This window comes from Aotus nancymaae, unplaced genomic scaffold (assembly GCF_030222135.1).
Source record: "Aotus nancymaae isolate 86718 unplaced genomic scaffold, 86718_ANA_hifiasm-v0.15.2.pri h1tg000019l, whole genome shotgun sequence".
In the NCBI taxonomy this organism is placed as follows: Eukaryota; Metazoa; Chordata; class Mammalia; order Primates; family Aotidae; genus Aotus; species Aotus nancymaae.
In genome coordinates this window covers 52,761,052-52,772,036 of record NW_026988431.1, presented here as the reverse complement: position 1 = coordinate 52,772,036, position 10,985 = coordinate 52,761,052, and the positions used below count along the sequence as shown (strand labels likewise).

General features: G+C 44.1%; 1 pseudogene; it reads right to left on the bottom strand.

Moving 5' to 3' along the window:
• Positions 1 to 8,543: 8,543 nt before the first annotated feature.
• On the bottom strand, positions 8,544 to 9,696 carry LOC105713588 (thioredoxin-like; annotated as a pseudogene).
• Between the last annotated feature and the right edge of the window lie 1,289 nt (positions 9,697 to 10,985).

The window sequence follows — 10,985 nt, the reverse complement described above, 5'->3', positions numbered from 1 at the left end:
TTTCTTCAGTAATTTCTTTAGTTACTACTTCAGCTTCATTTGTTCTAGAACATGGATGTTTTGAAGACACATTCCATGTCTCTCTTATTCTCTATTGTATCATGGCTGTAGTATAGTAGATGCTCGATGCTCAATACATTTATCAAAAAAAAAAAAAAAATACTGTTTTCTTCCTATCCACAGTGTTGGTAAGGTTGATCTGCATATTTCTAACATTTTTTTCTTTCATCTTGTTAATCTATTTTGTCCTTTTGAGTTGTAGGATAATTCATTTATTGATTTTTTTGTGTTACTAATTTTTGTTTGGTTATATTTCATCTGCTACTTATTGCTTTTATTGCTGTTTTAAATTTGGCAAATCATGCTTTTCATCTCTGAAAATCTTTTCATCTCTGAAATCTTTCCTCAGATTATTCTGATTTCATTTTTACAGGTGCAAAATTCACTCAAATTCTTTTAAAATATTAAACAACTTGCATTTCATTATTTTTTTTCAACTTATACCAGATACTGTAAGACTGTCAAGTTTTTAAATCTCTTTTTCAGCTCTAGGGCATTTAAACTTTAATATTAGTGTGTTTAAAACCCCTGAGGACTGGGAAATAAAAGAAAATGGAGTACCCATTTATTCCTTCAATCCAGCCACCTCAACACATAATTAAAATGTGGTATTGGTGCTGGACACAGTGGCTCACACCTGTCATCCCAGCACTTTGGGAGGCTGAAACAGGCAGATCCTGTGAGCCCAGAAGTTTGAGACCAGCCTGGGGAACATGGTGAAATGCCATTTCTAAAAATAATTAACCACACATTGTGACTTGTGCCTGTGGCCCCAACACTTGGGAGGCTGAGGTGGAAGGATTGCTTGAACTCAGGAGGATGAGGTTGCAGTGAACTGTAACTGTACTCCAGCCTGGGTGACAGAGCAAGACCCTGTCTCAAAAAAAAAAAAAAGTATGAAATTTTTTAGTGGTATAAAGTTAGGTCTAAGAGTTTTATTTGCAAAGATTATCATGTGGGAATAATCTCTAGACATTTTTTCCTTCCTGGCCTATTTTATAAGATCCCCCAAAGGTGGAGAACTGGATCAGGAAAATAAGCAGAGCTCGAATGCACACTGCCATTTTTGAAAGGACCACGAATTCAGAACTTGAAAGAACTGGAGTTATTTCTTTCCTTAATTACACTTTGGAGTTTTGCCCTCAGGACTGAGAAATGAATGTGAGTTCCTCTTCCCTAGGAGTCCAGTCTAATGCTAGACATACATGGTAATAAGCACAGTCAGTGCGACAGAAATCGGTGGTGTGAAGGTAAAGTGAAGAGACCCATAATTCATGGCTGATGTTTTCCACTGAGGGGCCAGCATTGGTTTTATTAAAAATGGAGAACATTTGAGAATTCATTTTGGGGTAAAAGGAGACTGTAACCTGGGATGGGTAAAAAAAAAATTACAAAGCAATGCTTATACTCAGGTTGGAAACCTTAAATTTGTACTGGCGCTAATTATGGTTTTTTTCCTGGTAGTATTTACCACCCCTATACAGGGGTGGAAAATGAAACTAGTGTATTTTCTCAAAATAGGTGATTTGAAGGAAAATGGGACTGAGCAAATTAGTACTTTATAATCAGCCCCAGTTTTCGGGATAAGACTGCTAGAGACTCGTTACTTTTCACATTATAATGTGAAATTAATCATTAAAACCTTAAGTAAAAATGGAGGTTTTTGGCCAGGTGCAGTGGCTCATTTCTGTAATCCAAGCACTTTGGGAGGCTGAGATGGGTGGATCACTTCAGGTCAGGAGTTCAAGACCAGCCTGGTTACCAACAGGGTGAAACCCCATCTCTACTAAAAATACAAAAATTAGCCCAGTGTCTTGGCTCATGCTTGTAATCCCAGCTACTTGGGAGGCTGAGGCGGGAGGATCACTTGAACCAAGGAGACGGAGGTTGCAGTGAGCCAAGATCACACCACTGCACTCCAGCCTGGGAGACAGAGCAAGACTTCATCTCAAACAAACAAACAAACAAACCAAACATACATGGTATGTTTCAGTCCGTTGCACTTACTCTCCTTATCCAAGGTCAAATTATCCCTTTTTTAGCCTGCAGTCCCACTTCTGCTTGGCTGTTGGGCCTTGTAACAATCCTGTTTATGCTTAGATTCCTTGTTGTTCAGTGTGACACAGTGGTCTTGGCTTATCTTGCATATTTCCTGCCCAGCCACTTTTCCAAGAAGAATGTGAATGTTTAAAACAAAAAGGTTTCAGGGCCCCAGTAGCACCCCAAACCAGCTTAATCAGAATCCCTGGTGAGGATAGGGCCCAGATACAGACAGGGTCCCCAGAGTGGAGTGGAGTGGTGGGATCTCAGCTCACTGCAACCTCTGCCTCCTGGGTTCAAGTGATTCTCCTGCCTCAGCCTCCTGAGTAGCTGGGACTACAGTTGTGAGCCACCACTCAGCTAATTTTTGTATTTTTAGTAGAAACAGGGCTTTGCCATGTTGGCCAGGCTGGTCTCCAACTCCTGACCTCAAGTGATCTGCCCGCCTTGAATTACAGGCATGAACCACCACACCCTGCCAGGATACAGTATTTTTTAAAAAGCACACCCAGCCTTGGATGGAAAACACTTCAGGAGAGTATGCTGCCTTATCAGGCTCTGTAAACACCTTATCTCTGCACAAGGCTGAAACTTTGAGTGGAGTCCTTGGCTAAAGCTCTCATTGCTACATGGTGACCTTTCTTCCTCTCCTGCTTAAAGTTTGTGTTTCAGAATTTTGACCCGAATGCATCTATGTTGGAAGCCAGGCTTGGTCTATCATCCCAGGACTCTGTGTTGGTTTCTTTCCTTGCCTGTATGTTGAGTTGGGGCTCATCTTCGTGCTTCTGGGAAATAGGTTATTTGATAGCTTGCTTAGAGTCTCTCAGTACTTTCCCTTGCCCTTAGAATGAATACCAAAATATGTGGCCTGCAGTGTAGACTGTGCACAGCCTTCAGTGTAGACTGCTCAGGTCCCCTCTTGGTACCTGGAGTCTGCCATGCTTCCTTCTACCACCAGTCCTTTGTGCATGCTGCTGTCTGCTTGGAATGCTTTGCCTTTCTTTGTTACTTTGCTGTCCTCTACTCATCTTTCAAGCACTAGCTTGACTGTCTTTCTCGGGGGAGCTTCTCTGACCTTGGTACACCAGATCAGCCCCCATGTGCTGACTTTGTCCCATTGGTAATATTTCTCTACCTTCAGGACACATATCAAGGCCCAGAAGTTGCAGTTTTGCATTTGTTTGTGTGGTCATTTGATGCATGTCTCTCTGGAGCCTGACTCTTTGGGGCTCACATCCTGTCTCCACCACTTTTAGCTGTGGGACCTTGAACAAATCATTTAATCTCTGGTCCCCAGTTTCTTTTAACTGCAAAACAGGGATGCTGTAATACTTTGACCTACCTTGTGAGGTGGGGATGAAGATTAAATAGGGTAATTTGTGTAGAGCACTTAGAACAGAGCTAGGTATTAATAGTAGAGAATCTTGGCAGGTATTACTGATGATTACTGCAGTAGACAAGCTCCATACATGCAGGGGTCATTTCTGTTTGTTTAGATTTGTATGCAGTATGCTTGGCACATGGATGGTGCTCAGGAAATATTTGTTGGATGAATGAATGAAGTGGAGATAGTAGTAATACCATGTTTGTAGAATTCCATGAGGATATAAAATAATGTAAGTATATAAGTTCTTGGTAGCATGTCTAGCTCATAGTAAATGGTCAATAAATATTCAATGCCTGAATGAGGAAAATGGGGACAATAGTAATACCAGCTTAGGAGGTTGTCATGGGGATCTAAGGTAACCCTGTAGTACCTTGTAGAGTGCCTAGCACATAGTAGGTGCTCAGAAAATACTTGTTGAATGAATGAGTGAAGTGGGGATGATGGTAACACCAGCTTCTAGGGTTGCTGTGGGGACAGAAGATAAGGCAGGTTGATAGGTTGTTGTATTGTGGTTGCATCTGGTAGACACTGTTGAGTGAAACGAGAGGAGCTACTATTAGTTTCTTTCTCCTGGGGCTTAGGAGAGAATCCTTTTGGGGTGCAGAATGGTATGGAGTGGACACTGGTCCTCTTGAAGGAAGAATGGGCAGCTGACTACTCCTTGACAAGCTCTGACCTGGATGAAAAGTTGAATCATTCCTTTCCCTCTTCCTCCGTAACTTGTTCTTTTTTTCCATTAGAATCCTTGCCCAGCATCCAGCACCTCCTTCCTGTCCAGGATCACCTTCTGGTGGATCACAGGGTAAGGCTGGGCCCCCGAGACCTCAGGGAGGTGGTGGGGAATGAATGACTGAATGAATGAGTGAACATGCTGAGTTCCCTGCTTGACTTCTCTCCTTCGCTCTTCTGCAGAGTTGTCTTGAATCTGCCTGTGCTGGCCATGTGGTCTCAGAGACACCAACTCTGTCCCCCAAGTCCATCACCTTGAATCTGATAAACACATGAGCCATGAGCAGCTTAAATATCTACAGCAGCCTTGGCCTGGGACAGCCATACACTGGACTGCTCTTGCTTTAGCTTTAGATTTGGGTTTTTACTTATTTATATATTTCTTGCTTAGACATCATGTTCACCCTGACAGATTTGAGTTTTTTAAATATTAGGTATAGTTATTATTGACATTTTTCCCTCCCATGCCCCACTCCTTAGAAAAATAATAGTCTCACCATAGGAAACATGGGTTAAAAAAACACATGTGCAGATCAGTAGTAAGGAAACACCCAGAGGCAACCACTATCACCATTTTAGTATGCCTTCTTCTGGTCTTATTTTCTTTTTGAGATGGAGTCTCACTCTGTCTCCCAGGCTGGAGTGCAGTGGTGCGATCTCAGCTCACTACAACCTCTGCCTTGGGTTCAAGCGATTCTCTTGCTTTAGTCTCCCAGGTAGCTAGGATTACAGGTGTGCGTCATCGTTCCTAATTTTTGTATTTTTAGTAGAGACAGGGTTTTGCCATGTTGGCCAGGCTGGTCTTGAACTCCTGACCTCAGGTGATCCACACACATCGGCCTCCCAAAGTGTGGGATTACAGGTATGAGTCACCATGCCCAGTCACCTTATGGTTTTCTTTTTTTACTTCTATTTCTGCCCATTGTCAACATCTGATTGGGGATTATTTGAAGAATCTTTCTTTCACCCTAATATGCATCATCTTTTTGGTTTTTTGGAGACAGGCTTTCACTCTGTCACTGAGTCTGGAGTGCAGTGGCACAATCGTAGTTCACTGCAGTCTTGATCTACTGGGTTCAGCTGATGCTCCTGCCTCAGCCTCCCAAGTAGCTGGGATTATGGGCATGCTCCACCATGCCCAACAGATTTTTGTATTTTTTGCCAGATGGGGTTTTATCATGTTGCCCAGGCTGGTCTCCAACTCCTGAGCTCAAGTCATTCTTCCACCTCAGCTTCCCAGAGTGCTGGTATTATAGGAATGAGCCACCATGCCTGGTCTCATTCTTCTCTTTATGAACATTTTACAAACATCTTTTTAAAAGATTAGATGTTTTAAATAATTTCTTCAAATTACTATTAAAGAGAGTCACTGGGACAGTTGATGTAATTTATATATGACTGCAGGACACTAGATGCATGCTAATAACGTTCATTCTTGTTTTGGAAAATTGTGCTCCAGTTACATAAGAGCATGTCCTGGATTGTAAGGGGATACCCCCAGCTTTTTGGGAGTAAAGATATGTAGAGCCTATGTCTTACCTTTTTTGAGACAGAGTCTTGCTCTTATCCAGGCTGGAGTGCAGTGGCATGATCTGCAGCCTCTGCTTCCTGGGTTTAAGTGATTCTCCTGTCTCAGCCTCCTGAGTAGCTGGGATTATATGCATGCACCACCATGCCTGGCTAATTTTTGTAATTTTAGTAGAGATGGGTTTTCACCATGTTGACCAGGCTGGTCTCAAACTCCTGACCTCAGGTGATCCACCCACTTCAGTCTCCCAAGGTGCTGGGATTATGGGTGTGAGCCACTGTGATAGGCTTTTAACTGTCTGAATGGTTTAGAAAAAGATGATGTGTTTGCGTGTGTGTGTGTGTGTGTGTGTGTGTTTGAATAGAGACAGAATGTTACTGTAAACTTGGCAACATGTTAGTAGTGGTGAGTTGAGTGAATTCTTAGTATGATTTGAGTAATTTTTCTATAAGTTTGAAATTATTTTAAAACAAAAAATGAAAGTGTTTTACTTTTTATTATAATAGTGTTCAGTTGGCCGAGTGTGGTGACTCACACCTGTAATGTTAGCACTTTGGGAGGCTGAGGCGGGTGGATTACCTGAGGTCAGGAGTTTGAGACCAGCCTGGCCCATGTGGTGAAGCCCTGTCTCTACTAAAAATACAAAAATTAGTCGGGCATGGTGGTAGGTGCCTGTAATCCCAGCTACTTGGGAGTTTGAGGCAGGAGAATCGCTTGAACCCAGGAGGCGGTGGTTACAGTGAGCCGAGATTATACCACTGTACTCCAGCCTGGGTAGGGTCACACAGAAAGACTAATAAAATAAAACTCAATAAGCTTATCACCCAGATTTCATGATTGTTAATGCTTTGTCATGTCAGCCTTTTTTTTTCCCCCTTCAACCTGCTTTTTTTTTTTGGGTCTGGCTCTGTTGCCCAGGCTAGAGTGCAATGACACTATCATGGATCCCTGCAGCCTCCACCTCCTGGCCTCAAGCAATCCTCCCACCTCAGTCTCCTGAGTAGCTGGGACTACAGGTGTGAGCCATTATGACTGGGTTTTGTATTTTTTATTTTTACTTTTTGTAGAGATAGTCACCCAATGTTGCCCAGGCTGGTCTTGAACTCCTGAGCTCACGAAGTCCTCCCACCTCGGCCTCCTGAAGTGCTAGGATTATAGGCATGAGCTACTGGTCCTGGCCCATATTAGCCTTTTTTAATGTAAAATTTTTAAAAGTTGGCAGGGCATGGCGGCTCATGCCTATAATCCCAACACTTTGTGAGGCCAAGGTGGGAGGATTGCTTGAGCCCAGGAGCTCAAGATCAGCTTAGGGAACATAGGGAGACTCTGTCTCTACAAAAATAAAAAATAATTAGCCAGTCATAATTGCTCACACCTGAAGCCCCAGCTACTCAGGAGGCTGAGGTGGAAGGATCACTCTAGGCCAGGAGCTGGAGGCTGCAGGGAGCCATGATCATGGCACTGCACTCCATCCTGGGTGACACAGTGAGACCCTGTTACCAAATAAATAAATAAATGAATGAATGAGGCCGAGCATGGTGGCTTATGCCAGTAATTCCAGCATTTTGGGAGGCCAAGGGGGCCAGATTGCCTGAGCTCAGGAGTTTGAGATCAGCCTGGGAAACATGGTGAAACCCCGTCTCTACTAAAATACAAAAAATTAGCCAGGTGTGGTGGCGTGTGCCTGTAGTCTCAGACTTGAGAGGCTGAGGCAGGAGAATTGTTCGAACCCAGGAGGCAGAGGTTGCAGTGAGCCAAGAACACGCTACTGCACTCCAACCTGGGTGACATAGCGAGACTCTATCTCAAAAAAACAAAAAAATAAAACATGAATGAATGATGAGAAAGAGTGAATTAGAGCCATCTTGATATTTCCCTCCTAAATTACCTTTTTTTCCCTAAATCTTTTCTATGCACCCCCACAAAAGAAAGCCATTTTTCCTTTATGACCCTACAGAATGAGCTGTAATAACCTTGTAATACATGCAAATGTCTATCCAAATTCAGACATCCCCAGCTCTGTGGCTGCCTTCATTCCCAGCGGGCAGTTGTGCTTGGGAGGGGCGCAGCCTCGGCATGCTTGTGGAATGAGTGAGCCCCGTCCTCCTCCTCTCATTGCCTAACTCCCTTGTGTCTTGGCCTCAGGTTGATCATCTGGGGCTACCAGCAGCCCCTGGAGAACAATGGCCTCTGGTCCTTAAACAAGGAGGACACATTGGAACAAGTCATGCCTGTTTTGGTAAAGAACTGGGAGAAGAAATTCACCAAGTCTAGGAAGTAAGTGTGTTTCCTTGTCCTCTAGAATGCCCCAGTTCCCTCCTTCCCACTGCTATGGCCTGAATCCAGGCTGCAGCCCTGGCAATGCTGCTTGTTACTAGCTTTGTGGTTCTTGCTTCTCCTCCGGGCTTTGGTTTGTTTTTCTGCCAAATGGGATAAAAATCTCACAAGTCATTAAGGCAACTGAGTAGAAAAGAAGATAGAAGCTGGGTATGTGCCTCACGCCTGTAATCCCAGCACTTTGGGAGGCCAAGGCGGGTGGATCACAAGGTCAGGAGTTTGAGTCCAGCCTGGCCAACATGGTGAAACCCCATCTCTACTAAAAATACAAAAATTAGCTGGATGTGGTGGCAAGCGCCTGTAATCCCAGCTACTTAGGAGGCTGAGGCAGAAGAATCGCTTGATCCCAGGAGGTGGATGTTGCGGTGAGCCAAGATTGCACTTCAGCCTGGGAGACAGTGAGACTCCATCTCAAGAAAAGAAAAGAAGAGAGAAAAACGCTGCCCAAGCAGGCAGTTGATGTTGTTTGCCATAGCACATGACTGTCCCTCCTTGAGTCAGTCTCACTTTTTCTGTCTCTTTCTGAGCATCTGGTATCCCGCCTGTTCCTGCTGTTTGAAGTGTTTCTGTCCAACACACCAAGCTGACCCTGTACATTTGTTTAGCCAAAGAAGCTCCATTTGCAGGTGATTTTGGCTGTACTGGATTTTAGACTCTACCCCCTATGTAAAGCGTTCCCCACTGTACCACCTCTGTCGTTCTTTTGGAAATCAGGTCAGGGCCTCCACTGTACTTACTTTAACTCTTCAAATCTGAGACACCATCAGTTGCACGATACGTTATTATTGTGTGTAATAGTAAGAAAGAAAAGCAACTGCCAATTAAACAAGGACATAAGATGCATCCCGAGCCCAGATGAGCTGGAAGGTGAAATTGCAAGTGATGTGGGGGCAGTGGATTGTGGCCATGGGGGCAGTAGGGTGGCTGTTTTGTTTTTTTTTTTAAAGTATGAGAATTAATGATTTGTTGTCACCCAGATGGCAATTGGATTTTTAGTCTTTATACTTTACATTTTTTTGTAAATAAAAAAAAAGACAAGTTTTAAATAGCCAATGCTGGTTATGTTTTCAGAAAACATGATTAGACTAATTCATTAATGGTGGCTTCAAGCTTTTCCTTATTGGCTCCGGAAAATTCACCCACCTTTTGTCCCTTCTTAAAAAACTGGAATATTGGCATGCATTTGACTTCACACTCTGAAGCAACATCCTGACAGTCATCCACATCTACTTCAAGGAATATCACATTGGAATACTTTTCAGAGAGGGAATAAAAAAAGGCTTGATCATTTTGCAAGGCCCACACCATGTGGCTGAGAAGTCAACTACTACAAGTTTATCACCTGTGGCATCCAAGGCTTCCTGAAAAGCGTCCTTGCTCTCGATCTGCTTGACCATCTTGGCTGCTAGGGTCTGACAAGCAGCTGCTAGGACCGATGGAAACAGATCCAAAGCACCGAACTGAGCTTGGGTGGCTGTTTTTGTTTCTGTTGCCTGTTCCGGGGTAAGCTTACTATGGTAAGCTGTGACAAAGCCAGCCTGGGACACTGGATTCTCCACACACCTGTTGGCCTTACAGAGAAATCCCCAGACCCAGGTTCAGTTCCTCATTCTATTCCAGGTATGCCAAGGATACAGGCCTTCAGTCAGACCCAGATGGTGCTTGGAAATCTGGGACATCCATGGTGCCAGCCACTAGGACATCAGCAGAGGACCTTGTGACCCTGGTGGGAGGCTGTTTGGGTGGTCCAGGTGATGGGAGAAATTTTCTCATGGGAGAAAGATAGAGCTTGGGCCTCCATGGCTGAGCATTGTACAGAAATGGCCCATGTCCATGACCCAGTTGAAGATTGTTGGCAGGCAGATGTGGCGTCCCTGTTTATTACATGGAGACAGAACTAGTAGGATGAATGGATGATAAATGATAGATTGGTAGATGATAGGTAGATGATAGATGGTTAGATAGTGGATGGATACCGGATAGGTGGATGGATAGATGATAGATGGATGATCGATAATGGATGAGTGGATGGATTGAGGATGAGAGGGGATCTACTATGGAAACTGGATCATGTGATTATGGAGAAGTCCTGTGCTAGGCCATCTGAAAGCTGGAGAATCTGAGAAGCTGGTAGCATGGCTCAGGCCAAGTCTGAAGATCTCAGACCCAGGGAAGCTGATGGTGGAATTCTCAGTCTACAACCAAAGGCCTGAGAACCTGGAGTGACTGGGGTAATTCCCAGAGTCCAGAGGCCAGACAGCCTGGAGTTCTAGGGGCAGGAGAGGATGACATCCTGGCTACAGAAGAGAGATCACATGAATTTACCATTTCTCTGACCTAATTTCTTGTGTCTGGACCCTCTGCTGATTGGGTGGTGCCCAGTCACATGGGTTGAGGATGGATCCTCCTTATTGAGTCCACTGATTCAAATGCCAGTCTTGTCTGGAAACACCCTCACAGGCACACACACTGAAATAACACTTTACCAGCCATCTGGGTATCTCTTAACCCTGTCAAGTTTACCCTTAACATCACTTATCACCTGGATTCCTTCAGCCTCACCTGCAATGTTCTCCCTGCTATTAAGGCCACATTTGTAGCATGGACTTCAGCATTCCTCATCACCAGTGCCTCTGCTGATCACCTGTCTTGGCTTTCTTTCATCAAAGAAGGATACCTACCTTTGTGTTCCTGGAGCTTGCCAGGTGAGCAGTTGTTGGAGCCACCATGGCAGAGGCAGAGCCTCAGGAGGAGGACGGAGTTTGAATCAAGAAGCTCCTCCACTGACCTGGCTTTTAATTCATTGAAGAGTTGAAACTGACTACTGTTTTTGTGCTTAGTGATGTTTAGTCCCCGAGGGTTCAGAAAGTGGAACAAAATACGTATTTTTTTTTTTTTTTTTTT